Source organism: Dasypus novemcinctus, chromosome 19, assembly GCF_030445035.2.
Source record: "Dasypus novemcinctus isolate mDasNov1 chromosome 19, mDasNov1.1.hap2, whole genome shotgun sequence".
NCBI classification, from domain to species: Eukaryota; Metazoa; Chordata; class Mammalia; order Cingulata; family Dasypodidae; genus Dasypus; species Dasypus novemcinctus.
In genome coordinates, this window is record NC_080691.1 from 38,864,322 (window position 1) to 38,878,310 (window position 13,989).

Here is a 13,989-nt window from a genome sequence, read left to right on the forward strand (position 1 = left end):
CCACTTGGCCTCTTCTACTATAAGCCCCCATTCCATTAGCCAGAGAACCAGTATAGGGATTCTGCCAGTTCCCGAGTATGTCTATTCCAATTATACATTCTGGAACTGGGGAAATAACCACAGAATGGTTATTTCCACAGAATTCCGAAACTGGAGAACTAGCCACTGGGCGCACTATAAGTTGGACCTGAGTGAAAACTCCATAAACTCCTACTCTGACTGGTAGACTACAGTGATGTTTTAGATTAATGTCAATTCAGGGCCAGTGTCTAATAATTCCAGTAATGTCTAATATTTCCTTTTCCTTAATGTATAGTCACCCTGGTAAAGGCTGTAGTAGGTTTCTTTGGAGAAGAATGGGAGGAAGATTAACAGTATAAATTTTTGGCAGTGTAGCCAGTGGTACCTGTCCTTCTCTTCATTCAGGGAGTTCTGAGTTTGTAAACTGTCTCAAGCCTGAGAATTGATTGAGGGCTATGATTCTCTATTTTTGTGATTCAAGGCAGACTTTTGTTCACTTGATCTAGAACTTTTTTGCTTATATAGATCAAGTAAGAATTTAGTGACCTGCCCATCTTTTTCACTTCTAGGTCCTCCATGATCTACTAGCCATTGCCAAAGGTCTCTGTGATTCAGACTATTCTAATAACTGTTTTAACTCAACTGCCCATTATGGTAGACATGCCTACCTTTTCTTTTGCAATTAAATACTGCCACTTGGCTCCTGCCACCCTGGGATCTCATCTTCCCATTGTATTTAAGGATCCAAGTTCAGTGGCAGCAGTTTTCACAGTAATACTTGACCTACAGAGAAGAGCAACTGCAGATCTCTTCAGGATGTTGGAGCTACACTCACAAATTTATTCCTCACAGTCCTGGTAAAAGGTGTGCCTTCTGGGCATTCCTGGGGTGGGTGAGCAGGTCTTAGATGATAAATCCATTTTTTTTTTTTTAAAGATTTTTATTTATTCCCCTTTCCCCTCCTTGTTTACACTTGCTGTCTGCTGTGTCCATTTGCTGTCTGCTCTCTGTATCTGTTTGTCTTCTCTCTAGGAGGCATCAGGAATCGAACCTGAGACCGTCCCATGTGGGAGAGAGGTACTCAACTGCTTGAGACAGCTCAGCTCCTTGCTTTTGTTTTGTGTTTCATTGTCTTTCCTCTTTGTGTATCCTTTGATGCATCATCTTGTTGTGTCAGCTCACTGTGCCTGCCTGTCGTGCCAGCTCACTGTCTGGCTTGTCTTCTCCAGGAGGCATCGGGAACTGAACCAGGAACCTCCCATGTGGTAGGTGGGAGCTCAGTTGCTTGAGGAACATCCAATTCCCATAAATCCACGCTTAACACTCCAGTCTCCCTAAACCTATCACATTACACGAGGGCAGTTCTGGCCTTATTTCAACTTCAGGTAATGTTTGCCATGTTTTGGTCTTAGGTTTCAGCCAACCACCTGAACAAACTGTTAGAGCTTTTTCTAACCACTTGAGCTACCTACATCTTTGCATCTAGAATCTCTGCTTAGTGGGCCCATAGCAGTAAATTCAGCCTAATCCAACTTTATGTTCCTGCCACCATTATTCCAAACCATTAATAACTGTTCCCACACATTTCACCCTGATTTCAGTCTATATAAATTGGAAAAATTTGTGCAGTTCTTTTGGAATGTAGGACACCTTCTCATGGGACTTACTTTTTTTATACCTCACCTTTCTGCATCTATTAGAACTTGAATCTAGTTACAGGTCTGGAAGAAAAGAGTAGAGTGGTTCTTGAGAAGAATTAGCAGGGTCTTGCAAGCCAGCTGTCTCAAGACAGTCCATTACACTTTTATCTGGTGTAGCAGGGTTAATATTTTCATATGGAAGTGTGAGGGCTGTTTTCTCAGGGAAGCAATTAGAGGATTATCAGGCACATCAGGGTTAATCTTTAAAGGTGGAGGCAGGATGGGGGACTCCTCAGGGGCATACCCTTACTGGTTTAGCTCGCAAAGAAGACTTAGCTGAGTCTAGAATCTCAGTATTCCCACTATCGTCATGAGGCCATAGGTCCCCATTCCAATTTTCAGGATCCCATTCGTTCCCCATCAGTGGCCTCACAGCAGACACCCTGCAAAGTTGGAAATTCAGTTTACATTGTAATTGCGTTTTAGGATATGTAAGTATCCAGACTTTAAAACAAATAGTACAGAACGTGCTGTCCAGTCATGGGGCTGAAGTTTATCAAAGAGCTTGGACAAACATATCGTTCTTTCCTCTTCTTTCTGGCATTAGTTCCTTCGAGAAGTATTTTCATATTGGGAAATGCAGGAAACCTAAAAGTAACTCAAACTAACTGTGGGGGTGTGATATTCTTAATTGTTATATTCTCATCCGTATTGGAAATTTGAGGATTCCAATTTCTTGTCTGTGTGATTGGTTTTCATTCTGAATGGACTAGTACTTAAATTTTTGATGTATAAACAATTTACTTAGAATCTCCCTCATAATATGTGTAGCAGATATTTAAGTTAGATTGTATGTTTCAGAAGTTTTTTTAATCTTGTTTAAGATAGTAAGAATATAAACAATTTAGCCAGTATGCTTTAAAAAGAAAAAGGCCTCCAGATTTTCTGAGTAATGGTTAAGCAAAATGATGACTTAAAATTTTGCTTTAATGGAAGTTTTGGTTTTTGTCTTTAGTGTGAACCCATGGCTTATCTGAGTTTTTCTAATTTCTTGGTTTAAGTGCAGCTATTTAAAAAAGCATAAGGGGAAGAATCCCTTTGACTTAAAAACTTATTCCTTATTATCCCTGATTAACAGTATTTTTGCCTTCCTTTTCATAAAGCATGTTAATGAATTGTACTTTTGACTTTAGCTAGAAAAGTACTTTTTCTTCCTATGTATTTTTGGATGGCAGTCACTGTATTCCTCTGTTTACATAAGATAACTGTTACTAGGTTACAAGGGTGGATCCTTCTCTGGGGATCTGTTGAACTGTGTGGTCTTAGAATAATTCTTAAGAAGACGGTATACTGGTCAAGACAATTTCTGGTCTTTTGGCCATTGAAGAGGACTGCTTTGAAAGAATAGGTATTGAGATCACCATTTAAACAGATCCCAAATTGTGGTGTTATGGTACAGGTTGTTGGGTTTTCATTGACTTGTTCTTGAAAATGTGAGTAGTCCCTTTTCTAATTACCAGAATGTAAATTTTAAATAGGCCAGTAGAAGAATGTCTTTTTTTCATTTCACAGAGCCTCTATTATTTGAATTTTGTCCCTCTTCCCTGAAGGTACCTTGGGGCTGGAGTTCGGCTGTTTTTAATTTTAAGGATAGCAGCAGAACTTTCAAGTTGGTTTCTTTTCTTCACTGTTAAGTTGTATGCTTAAGGGATGGATTTACATTTTCATTCAGCCTTCTGGGTCTTGTCTATTTTGATGCCTGTTACTCTGCGTAAAAATGAATAAAAGGAACCAGAACTTTGAGAAATCTATTTACCGATGGGGAGAGGAACGATAGTATTCCTAGTAGAATGTAAGTATTATGCAGATTGGCTAGGTTATCTGTAGCTGAATAATTATATAGCTGTCTATTTTTTGAGTGTAGTTTAACTTCCAAATTTTTCATAGAATTGTTTGATATCTTATGTATCTAGGCAAAATAGGAAAAACATGCCCATTTATACATGGGCATTCTCTGAGTCCCTATGGCAAGTTGACCTTTTTACATCAAATTATTGTTTGTCTTTCTGGAAAGAAACCTCTTAGGCAATCATGAAGACAGGTGGTATAAAAGGATAGGGACAGGAGATTCTGTTTTTGTACCTTTAGGGCAGAACAGGATCCACAAGCAAAGCATATTACAATTAGCTGTTTAAGTTAGGTTTCAAAATGACATCAGTAAAAATGACATTGGTAAAAAAATTTTTTTAAAAAATTTGTTTATTTATCCCTCCCCCCACCCTGTTGTCTGCTCTCTGTGTCCATTCGCTGTGTGTCCTTCTTTGCTTGTATTCTTTTTTTTTTTTTTTTAAGATTTATTTATTTATTTAATCCCCCCCCCCCCCCCCCCCCGGTTGTCTGTTCTTGGTGTCTATTTGCTGCGTCTTGTTTCTTTGTCTGCTTCTGTTGTCGTCAGCGGCACGGGAAGTGTGGGCGGCGCCATTCCTGGGCAGGCTGCACTTTCTTTTCACGCTGGGCGGCTCTCCTCATGGGCGCACTCTTTGCACGTGGGGCTCCCCCACGCGGGGGACACCCTTGCATGGCACGGCACTCCTTGCGCGCATCAGCACTGCGCATGGCCAGCTCCACACGGGTCAAGGAGGCCCGGGGTTTGAACCGCGGACCTCCCATATGGTAGATGGACGCCCTAACCACTGGGCCAAAGTCCGTTTCCCCTGCTTGTATTCTTGTCAGCGGCACTGGGAATCTGTTTCTCTTTTTGTTGCATCATCTTGCTGCATCAGCTCTCATGTGTGCAGCACCACTCCAGGGCAGGCTGTGCTTTTTTTTCACATGGGGCGGCTTTCCTTGAGGGACGCACTCCTTGTGCGTGGGGGCTAACCTATGCAGGGGACACCCCTGCGTGGCACAACACTCCTTGCATGCATCAGCATTGCGCATGGGCTAGCTCACCACATGGGTCAGGAGGCCCCGGGTTTGAACCCTGAACCTCCTATGTGGTAGGCGGCCGCTCTATCAGTTGAGCCAAATCCGCTTCCCAGTACATTTTTTAAAATGAGTTTTGCCTAATTTTTAGTTGCTTTAAAAAAATCACAGTTTTTGGTCTTTGCTACCTATCTCACTGATTAGTTTTCTGTTAAGTATGTAAGAAATAGGAATTTATAATTTATACCTTCTTAAAGAAACGTTTTGAGAACCTGTTATAAAACTGTTAAGCTTCATTGGGATTAGTCATTTTGTGTCTTTTGTCCAAGAAAGTGTAATAAAGCTTATATTTTTTGAACAGTAGGAGGCAGGAAAGATATATCTGAAGTATATAGTGTTAAGATATGAGATATATTAAGAAGTGATTACAAGTTTGTAATTGGGAAAATTTAAATTCCCATGAGGATGTATGAGCTTCTGGAGATCACTTTCTTTTTTTCTTTTTTCTTTTAATGAGACATTTGATTTATGCAGTGTTGGTGCGAACTTTTGTTTTGGAGTAAGTGGGGAAAAAGAGGGGAAGGGGATCTTGGAGAATCTTACCAAAGTTATTAATTTACTCTTCACTACAGGTTAAATGAGAGTGAGTAGCTGAACGGTAGTGAATGGGCAGGAATTTGCCTTCTGTTAGTTTCCTAAAGGAAGACCTTGGAATTAGTTAAAGGAACAAAAGTCAAGAAACTTTTTTCTGATGCTGGAGCTAGTCTTTCTCATCTTTCCATAGTAATTGTAAATATTGAACTACCTCTGGCACTTAGAGAAAATGACCTTGCTTGGCTTTTAATTAAATTAACTTCTTGTTATTGAATGCCTGAATTTTTCCTGTCTTTTCTGAACAGTGGAGACTCAGGTATTCTCTTATTCTCTGTTAAATTGTAAGGGTTTGTTGTTGTTCTTATGATATAGGGAACATTTTTTCATTTCAGATGGTAAACCTAAATGCTACCTTATAAAATTAGATTTTAATTTCAGTAGTGAAATGAAGCCTACCTTGTGATCTTTCATGGAGGACATGGAGTCAAGAAAATAACATTACAAATTTCTCATAGAAATTCCTTACAGTCCTATTAATGATTTAATATTTCTCAGTTAAAAGTATGAAATGAATGTCTTCTGCACAGTAATAATTATAAAGAATGTCAAAACATAATAAAATCTTTACATTCTTCCTTAATTTTTACCTGTTTTAGCAGATTGCTATGATCTTTTGTTTTAATCTTTTTTAATTTTTAATTTACCCTCCCCCCCAATTGTTTGCGCTCACTGTCTGTTCTCTGTGTCTGTTCGTCATCGTCTTTTTTATTTTAAGGAGACACTGGGAACCAAACTTGGGACCTTACGTGTGGGAGGGAGACGCCCAATTGCTTGAGCCACCTCCTCTCCCTGCTTGTTGTGTCTCCTTGTTGAGCCAACTCACTGTCTTGCTCATCGTCTTTAGGAGGCACCAGGAACTGAACCTGGGACCTGCCTCCCCCCTCCCCCCCCATGTGATAGGTGGGTACCCAACTGCTTGAGCCACATCCACTTCCCAGCTTTAATCTCTTGATCAATATATGTATAGTTTATGTCCCCCACCCTCCATTCTTACCCCTTTTATAATGATAAGTTTAAATGAAAAATACTTGTAAAGTAAGCAATCTAAAAGGCTGTTAATCAGTCATACTTGCTAATGGTGGTTTGGTCACAGTCTTTTTTTTTTTTTTTGAGAGCATGGTCAGGGGCTCCTCTTGCCTAGTTCTTTGAGATGTAAAAAAAAGTAGTAAGGTACATCTGAAGTGCAGCCAGACCTTAACACAATTACTTGGCTTTTGACTTCTCCCTTTTTTGGGTCCATTTTTGAAATAGCAGTTGTCAGCATTTCAGTCACTTAATGAAGGTAATGATCCTTAAACATTGATCATCACTAAGGAACTCTTTCAAATTCTATAGCAGAGTTCCCTTTGGGGAAAATATCCAGAGCGGAGAGGAAGTGTACAGCTTCTTCCATATTAAAAAAAAACCCATACCAATATATGTAAATATCATATGAGCCACATTCTGTACCAGTAATGTAGTTACAGAACTATGTTGGAGTGGTTGGTCTTTGGCCATTAATTACTGAATCAGAGCTTTTACTCATTACGGTGAATTATCATAAATGTTGTTGGTTCAAGAAACTTATTTATTACCAGTAAAGGCTGTTGATACAGAAATATGATTATATTAGTGTTCAGCTGAAGGTTTCAGATTAATTTACTGGAATATTTTTTTTAAAGGGGAGGTTGGTTTTTTGCTTAGGAAATGATAATTATGTTAGCTGCTTATCTGTGTCCCACAGATGGCGGAGGAATGCAGCACACTGATGGTGAATTTGCGTCTGGAATCCTGAACATTCTCAGACCTTAATGTTTCCAAAAAGCTGAAAAAGAGTAGTAGCTTCTGTATTTTTTCCTATTTTTAAAATTATTGTCTTGCTTTGAGATCTCAGTGAAACCAGGTGACTCAGTTTATTATTTGCTTTATCTTTTTCGAAGCATAGTTATGTGTAGTGAAAAAAGCCACACACTTTGGGCATTCAGTCTTGTGAAACTATCACAGTTGACTAGAGGGGTAGCTTTGTAAGGGGTAGCAATTTTTTGTTCACAACTGCATGCATCTCCAGGGCCTAGAATTGTGCCTTTCACTTAAAAATACTTGTTGAAAGAATGAAACTCTACAACTAACTTACCATGATATGTGAATGCAGCTGTGCTTTTGAACTTTCTCCTTTTCTTTTTATTTGCAGTTATCTTCAGTAAATGTTTTAGAAACCTTAGGTTTGGACAAGACCAAGCTGATGAATGTTTGGATTTTGGTTAATGTTATAGATTAAGTCATCTCTTACTATGTTATAATCCTACCCAACAGGACATAGAATCCTAGTTTGGAAAGGGTGTATTGTTGGCGGTGAGTTTCCAGGTTCTTGGCTACTTCACAGGAAAGAATTCAGGGACACACCAGGTTTAAGAAAGCAAGTAGAGTTTATTGTAAAGCAAAAGAACGAGAAAGTATATACCCAAGATGAATGCCAGCCTGCTCAAGGGAAAGACTGGGGCTGGGGCTGGGGTCTTTTTAAGGCCAGGCCCCCCCCCCTTTCCTTCTTCCATGTAAATGAAGACTTAAGAATTGCAACATTCTCATTGGTTCTCAGTATGCAAAAAAAGGATTGGAAACACTACAATTTCATTGGTCTGAGTGTCTCCTGGCCTAAGTGGGTGTCAGGGCAAGGAGTATGGGAATGAGCTTCACCTTATCTATTGTTTTAAGGTATTTGGTCTTGGGCAGTTTACTCCTCCTTTGTTGGCAGGACTTTCCGCTGACAGGCACATGGGCAAAGATGGGTGACCATGGGCAGGAGTTTTACACAGAACTGAATGCTTTGTCCTTTATACCCTAGTGCTTTCTATGGCACTTTTTTTTCTCTCAGGTCCCTGTTCTAGTCTGCCCCAGTATTATCCATTTGTTTTGAGAAAAGCAAATAGACATAAATGAGGAAGCTGAAAAACTCGTTCAAAGTAGTGGCAGTTTTGTGAAATGACTTCTTAAAATGTAACATCTCTGAATTATTTCATATTACTTCCACGCTCAGGTTTTGCTGTGTCTGTTTTGCACATGCAGGAAGAGCCTGTTTGCTTATGTTAATACATCGGTGAAAATAGATTCCTTTAAAATTATTCAGTGATACTGTCTTAAAGTTTTCAACTCTTAACTATCCTGCATTTGATTGTACTTTTGAAGTGAAAATATATCCTAACCATAGAAGTGCTGTGCCCCACCCCCCCACCGTTTTGGGAGGCCTAGACTGAGTCTGGGTTTGCTTTTTTTTTTTTTTAATGCACTACAGCATTTTAAAATTTAATTTACAGAAAGATTGTATGAAGTACAGTTTGCAGGAAGAAAATATTTAGTGCTTTTTACATTCATTTTAAAACTGCTGTGTACAGATTTAATTCTGATTAGTATGGACAGTATTTTCTTAGGTCAGCTGCATATAAAGCTTTTTCATCAAGCATTAATGAGGAATAAAATAACCTGATTACAGTTAATGAAAGCTGAGCATCTGAAACCATTTACATTGAATATTTGCAAGGGCCATCATCACTGAAATACAGAACATAATGTCAGCCTGTGACTTCATTTTTATAAAGGCTAAAGTTATTTATACAGAATATTGTTTTATATTCTATATACCAATCTGTATTTAAGTTCTGTAGTGAGCTATTTCATAAATTTTTTATTAAATATATTCTACACATATTTGTAATTTCACGCAGAAAGAATTTCTTCACAGTGAAAAAATATAAAATCTTTTATGTCTTTGCAGGTTTAGATGAAACTAGCTCATGCTTTAAGAGCTGTGCAGATTGTTTTAGCGTATCAATTTTAAATTATTGGCACAAAAGAAAGGTATCCTTAATCACATATGCCTTAAAAATCATCTTTTGATTTTAATACAGTTGCCTGCACCAACACCAAATGCAAAATGTATTATCCTAGCCATAATATTGCTGTATGGTATTCTTGTTGTCATGCTGTCCACCCCCGCCTCCCCCCCGCTGCCATTTTGGGTAGCCTAGCTTGAGTCTCTTAGTTTTTCTATTTGAATTTGGTTTGGCCTGATGATTACATGTTGTTGTTTTTTTTTTTTTTTTCCATTTCTCCCGTGAGTAATCATTTTGATTAGCTGGTTTTTCAAGCTAATACATGTACACATACAAGTCTAACCTAATACATATTTGTATAAATATAAGCTAATATGTATTAGTTTATATATATCCTTATTTTCTCTCACATAAAATGTAGCACTATTCTGTATTACTTTTTAAGTTTTAAAAATTTTATTGAAGTATTATCGTTATACGTGAACATGCATAAATAATAAGTGTATAGTAAAAGTTGTGAACTTACAAAACCAGCATGCATAACATCGTAGAGGGGTCGCATATATCATCCCACCACCAACACCTTGCATTGTTGTGAAACATTTGTTACAAATTATAGGATATCAAAATATTACTACTAACTATAGTTCATATCTTACATTTGGTGTATTTCCCCCCCAACCCACCTGTTATTAACTAGTTTTTTAGTTTGGGTTCTTTTATTATATAAATAGCCCCAAAAGGCATGCCTCTTTACTCTTGTTGAAGCAGATGTTCTGGGTGACATGCAGCAATCACCTAAACTGTTCTATACAGGTGCTGTATATGAGGGCAGAGTAGTTCTCTATTCCTTCTTGGCCTCCTCTGGGACTCCACACCCTGACTCCTAGTCTGAAAAGGGTTTTTGAGTATATTGTGTTAGGTTTCCCTCCCCAGGGAAGCTGCATGGTGATATCCAATATTGTATATTTAATATTCAAGTATATTGACTTTTCTCTTGAGAATTTTCTCTTAGATAAAATCCTATCCATAATTTAATATATGATGGAAAAAATTTACTCTTATTTCAGATATCTTCAGAAGGGCTTTTTGGAATTTAAGGATGACCATAGTTAAACTCCTGCCATATCCCTGTGCCCCACTGTGCCTTAAAGGGAGAGAAAAGAATGGTAGCTGGCTATTTATTAGTGCTTAAAACCTTCTTTTGTAATAAGGCCCTTTTAGGTAATTGCTTAGTTGTATGTGAGGGCAGTGTGACTCAGTACATGGTCTTTTTTTTTAAACAAATGTTTCTAATGTCCTCTCTATTTTCCTAAAGTGAAATTCATAGAGAATATAATTTACCCACAGACATAATTTTAAAAATCAATATAGTGTCCTTTTGATAACTTAAAGGAAAAATAATTTGTAATATATATTTCAATATGCCCAAATAAAATTATGCTACAAAGCAAGAGAAGGACCTATGTATTTACAAACCCCCAACTTTCCTACTGTATTGTACTGCACCTAGTAAAGAACTTAAGAGCAAGATGGGTCTGGATAGTTAATATGGTTTGTGTCTGAAATTGCAAATAGGAGTAGCTTTTTAAATTTTACATATAATGTATGGTTAATATGGCTTGAGTTACTATAAAATTTAAGTTAAAAATTACTGAGAGACAAAAATACTTCTTAAAAAATGGTCAAAACACTTAGTATAGATCTAGCTTTTCTTTTATGATTCTTAGTTATAAAAAAGTTTCTAGAGGTTATGTGAGTAATGTATCCATATCTGACTACCTCCTTATTTTTGGAGTTTTTGTATTTTTCTGCATGATCTTCTTGTGACTTCATGACATTTAAGCAATCAGTCCAAAATGAAGAATTTTGTCTGTAAATATTGAGAGAAATCATTACAAAGGAATCACGATGATTAGGTCTTTTATTTCTGTAAAGGTCAGATTGTTGTCCAGTTGTGAGAATTTGTTGTATTTAGACTGTACTCTTTACTTCCCCTTTTTTAAACATGAAAGGCTTCTTGGTAAAAGCCAACTATGTGTACAAAACACCTTAAACTAGGACGCCTAAGCCTGGAGTGGCTGTCATCTTAAATAATATTTTTTTTAATAGTACTCGTTCCTGTAGTAGCAAAGGTTTCCCTGTGAAGCTATCAGAAACCATGCTTCCTTGATTGAGAAAAACCCTTAAGTAGGAATATCTATAGGTTCCTGGAAAGCGCGCTCATCATTGTGCAATTTCTGAAGGTATGCTGAGACATGACTGGGTCCATTCTGTGCTATTAAACATTCTAAAATCTATAATTGACTAAGTTAACTTTGTAACAAATTAACAAATTTGATGTGTCATTCTTAAAAATTAATATACTGTCACAGCATTCTGAATTGTAGAGGAAAGTCTTGTGGGGAGAGCTAAGTGGCTTATCTTGATTTTTTAGGATATTTGTCATTGTAAAACTACTGGTTTTTCTTTTGCAGATTTCCTTTTGAAAGCTTCTAGTAGAAAAAGTTTTAGGACAAACTTCATTTGGTAAGTTTGTTTTTATTTGAGACTATCTTACTCTGTTGTTTTGAGGCAGATTGATTTTTGTGGTTTGTTCTTCTGAAGTTGGGGGATGATGGATTCCTCTAGGTTCTTGGCTATATCACACAAAAGAATTTAAGAATTTGCTGGTTTAGTTGGCCAGTAGTTTATTGAGAAATGGGAGAAGAGAACTTACCTAAACCTGTAGATGTGGGCTCCTCTAGGCAGAGAGAGCATTTTGGCTTATGTGGTTACCTTTATTAAGCTATTATTTACTCCTTCCCTTCTTGTTTACTCCTCCCCACCTGTTAGTTCTCAGGGGGTCAGTGATGAAGCCGTTGGAGGGTATCCAGGGATTTCCCTTGACCCTGAATGGGATCTCTTTCTAATCTTGTTCCAGATAGGATTTCATGGAGGGGTCTCCTGGGATCTTTCTGGCTTTATTATTGGCAGTGATCTTTCTCTCGGGGTTTCCAGGAGGCATTTCACAGCGACGAGTCTTGTAGCCATGTATTCTGCCAGGTCTCAGACTCATCTTCCCTATTCCTAAACTAACCTGCTTCACCTCCTTGTCCATGATTATTTAGATGAGCTTTTCTGTGTTCATTTTAATGTCTCTAAATGCGGTATATTTGAATTTGAACTAGGACTCAGGCCAGGTAACTTTTTCCATGTAATTACTTCATATTACCATATACTGAGCCTGCAAACTTATAGCTAGGTTGATATTTTATGTGTTGTAGCTGTAATCCCTTATTTAAAGAGTTTTTTTCAGTCTAGAGTTCTTTTAATTTGAAGCTCTTGATTCTTAAATGTTAAATTTTCTTAAGTTGATATATATCTATATTAAAACCAAGGCCTTTTATTACTAGAGTTAGTGGTACTAATGTGATGTTTAACTAGAAAACAAATTTTGAAAAATTTGCTAGTCCTGCCTTTAGTGTGAATATTTTTTTTAAAAAAAGATTTATTTATTTATTTATTTAATTCACTCCCTCCCCCGGTTGTCTGTTCTCTGTGTCTGTTTGCTGCGTCTTGTTTCTTTGTCCGCTTCGTCAGCAGCACGGGAAGTGTGGGCGGCGCCATTCCTGGGCAGGCTGCTCTTTCTTTCGCGCTGGGCGGCTCTCCTTACGGGGCGCACTCCTTGCGCGTGGGGCTTCCCTACGCGGGGGACACCCCTGCATGGGGCGGCACTCCTTGCGCGCATCAGCACTGCGCATGGGCCAGCTCCACACGGGTCAAGGAGGCCCGGGGTTTGAACCGCGGACCTCCCATGTGGTAGGCGGATGCCCTAACCACTGGGCCAAGTCCGTTTCCCTATTGTGAATATTAATCCCTGTCTGGTCCTTATAATTTGCCTTTCTTATCATAGACCTGTGTATGATACAAAAATCTTTATTACTACCTATGTTTCTCCATCTGTTTAAGTTAGGGTATTATAATCCAGTTTTTGTGAAAAGGGTAGTTATTGCTTTGGTTTTAGTTTCTAAATCCCAGTTATTCCCTTGAATGTTGAGGTTCACATTACCCCCAGAATAAGGGTCAGGTTCCTTAGTTTGGTATTTAGGGCTCTTCACACATGGGTTTGAAATTTGTCTCCTGTAACTAGTCATCCTTTTTCCTGTGCACCTTTTGTTCCAGCCACATTGACATACTTACTGTCGCTCAAATTCTCTGTTGTGTATTCTTGTCTCCATTGTTCTGCATGTGCTATTCTTTTTCCCTATTGTTTCTGTAGCTCAAAATCTGGCTGATTCAGTCATTCAAAGCTCCAGTCTTCCTCAAAGCCTACTTTGAGTCCTAGATCAGAAACAGTTTATTGGTGTTTTGCATTACTGTGGAATTATATTTCTCCATTCTGTTCACACTTTGCCTTATTAATTGTATCAGTTTATCATACCACACAATTCTGAACTCACTGAAGGCAAGAACTTTACTCATAGTGAATGTTCAGTTCACACAAACAGCCCCTGAGTCCTGGAATACCTGTGTCTCCTCATTATAAATTCATCTTGACTAGTGTGTTAGTCAGCCAAAGGGGTGCTGCTGCAAAATACCAGAAATTGGTTGGTTTTTATAAAGGGTATTTATTTGGGGTAGGAGCTTACAGATACCAGGCCATAAAGCATAAGTTACTTCCCTCATCAAGGTTTATTTTCACATGTTGGAGCAAGATGGCTGCCAATGTCTGCAAAGGTTCAGGCTTCCTGGGTTCTTCCCTTGCAGCATTTTGCTTCTCTCTGGGTTCAGGGTTCCTCTCTTCCTGAGGCTTGCTTCTCTTTCCTCTGAGCTTGCTTCCTGGGGCTCCAGCATCAAACTCCAACATTAAGAACCCCTCAACTCTGTCCTTTGCCATGTCTTTTATCTGTGAGTACACCCACCAAGCGACCGTACTGGCACAAGAGGTTTACCTGAGTACT

General features: G+C 38.3%; 1 protein-coding gene across 33 annotated transcripts in view; it reads left to right on the plus strand.

Annotated features, from left to right (window-relative positions):
* Positions 1-13,989, plus strand: part of MTMR3 (myotubularin related protein 3) — a 184,607-nt gene that overhangs the window by 89,651 nt on the left and 80,967 nt on the right. For 19 of the 33 annotated variants that reach the window (XM_071209862.1, XM_071209872.1, XM_071209879.1 and 16 more), the window contains exon 2: positions 11,524-11,575. The exons of the other annotated variants lie outside the window; for them this stretch is intronic. The gene's annotated coding sequence lies outside the window, so the exon portion shown is untranslated. The remainder of the gene's footprint in view (positions 1-11,523; positions 11,576-13,989) is intronic. 33 annotated transcript variants of the gene reach the window in all.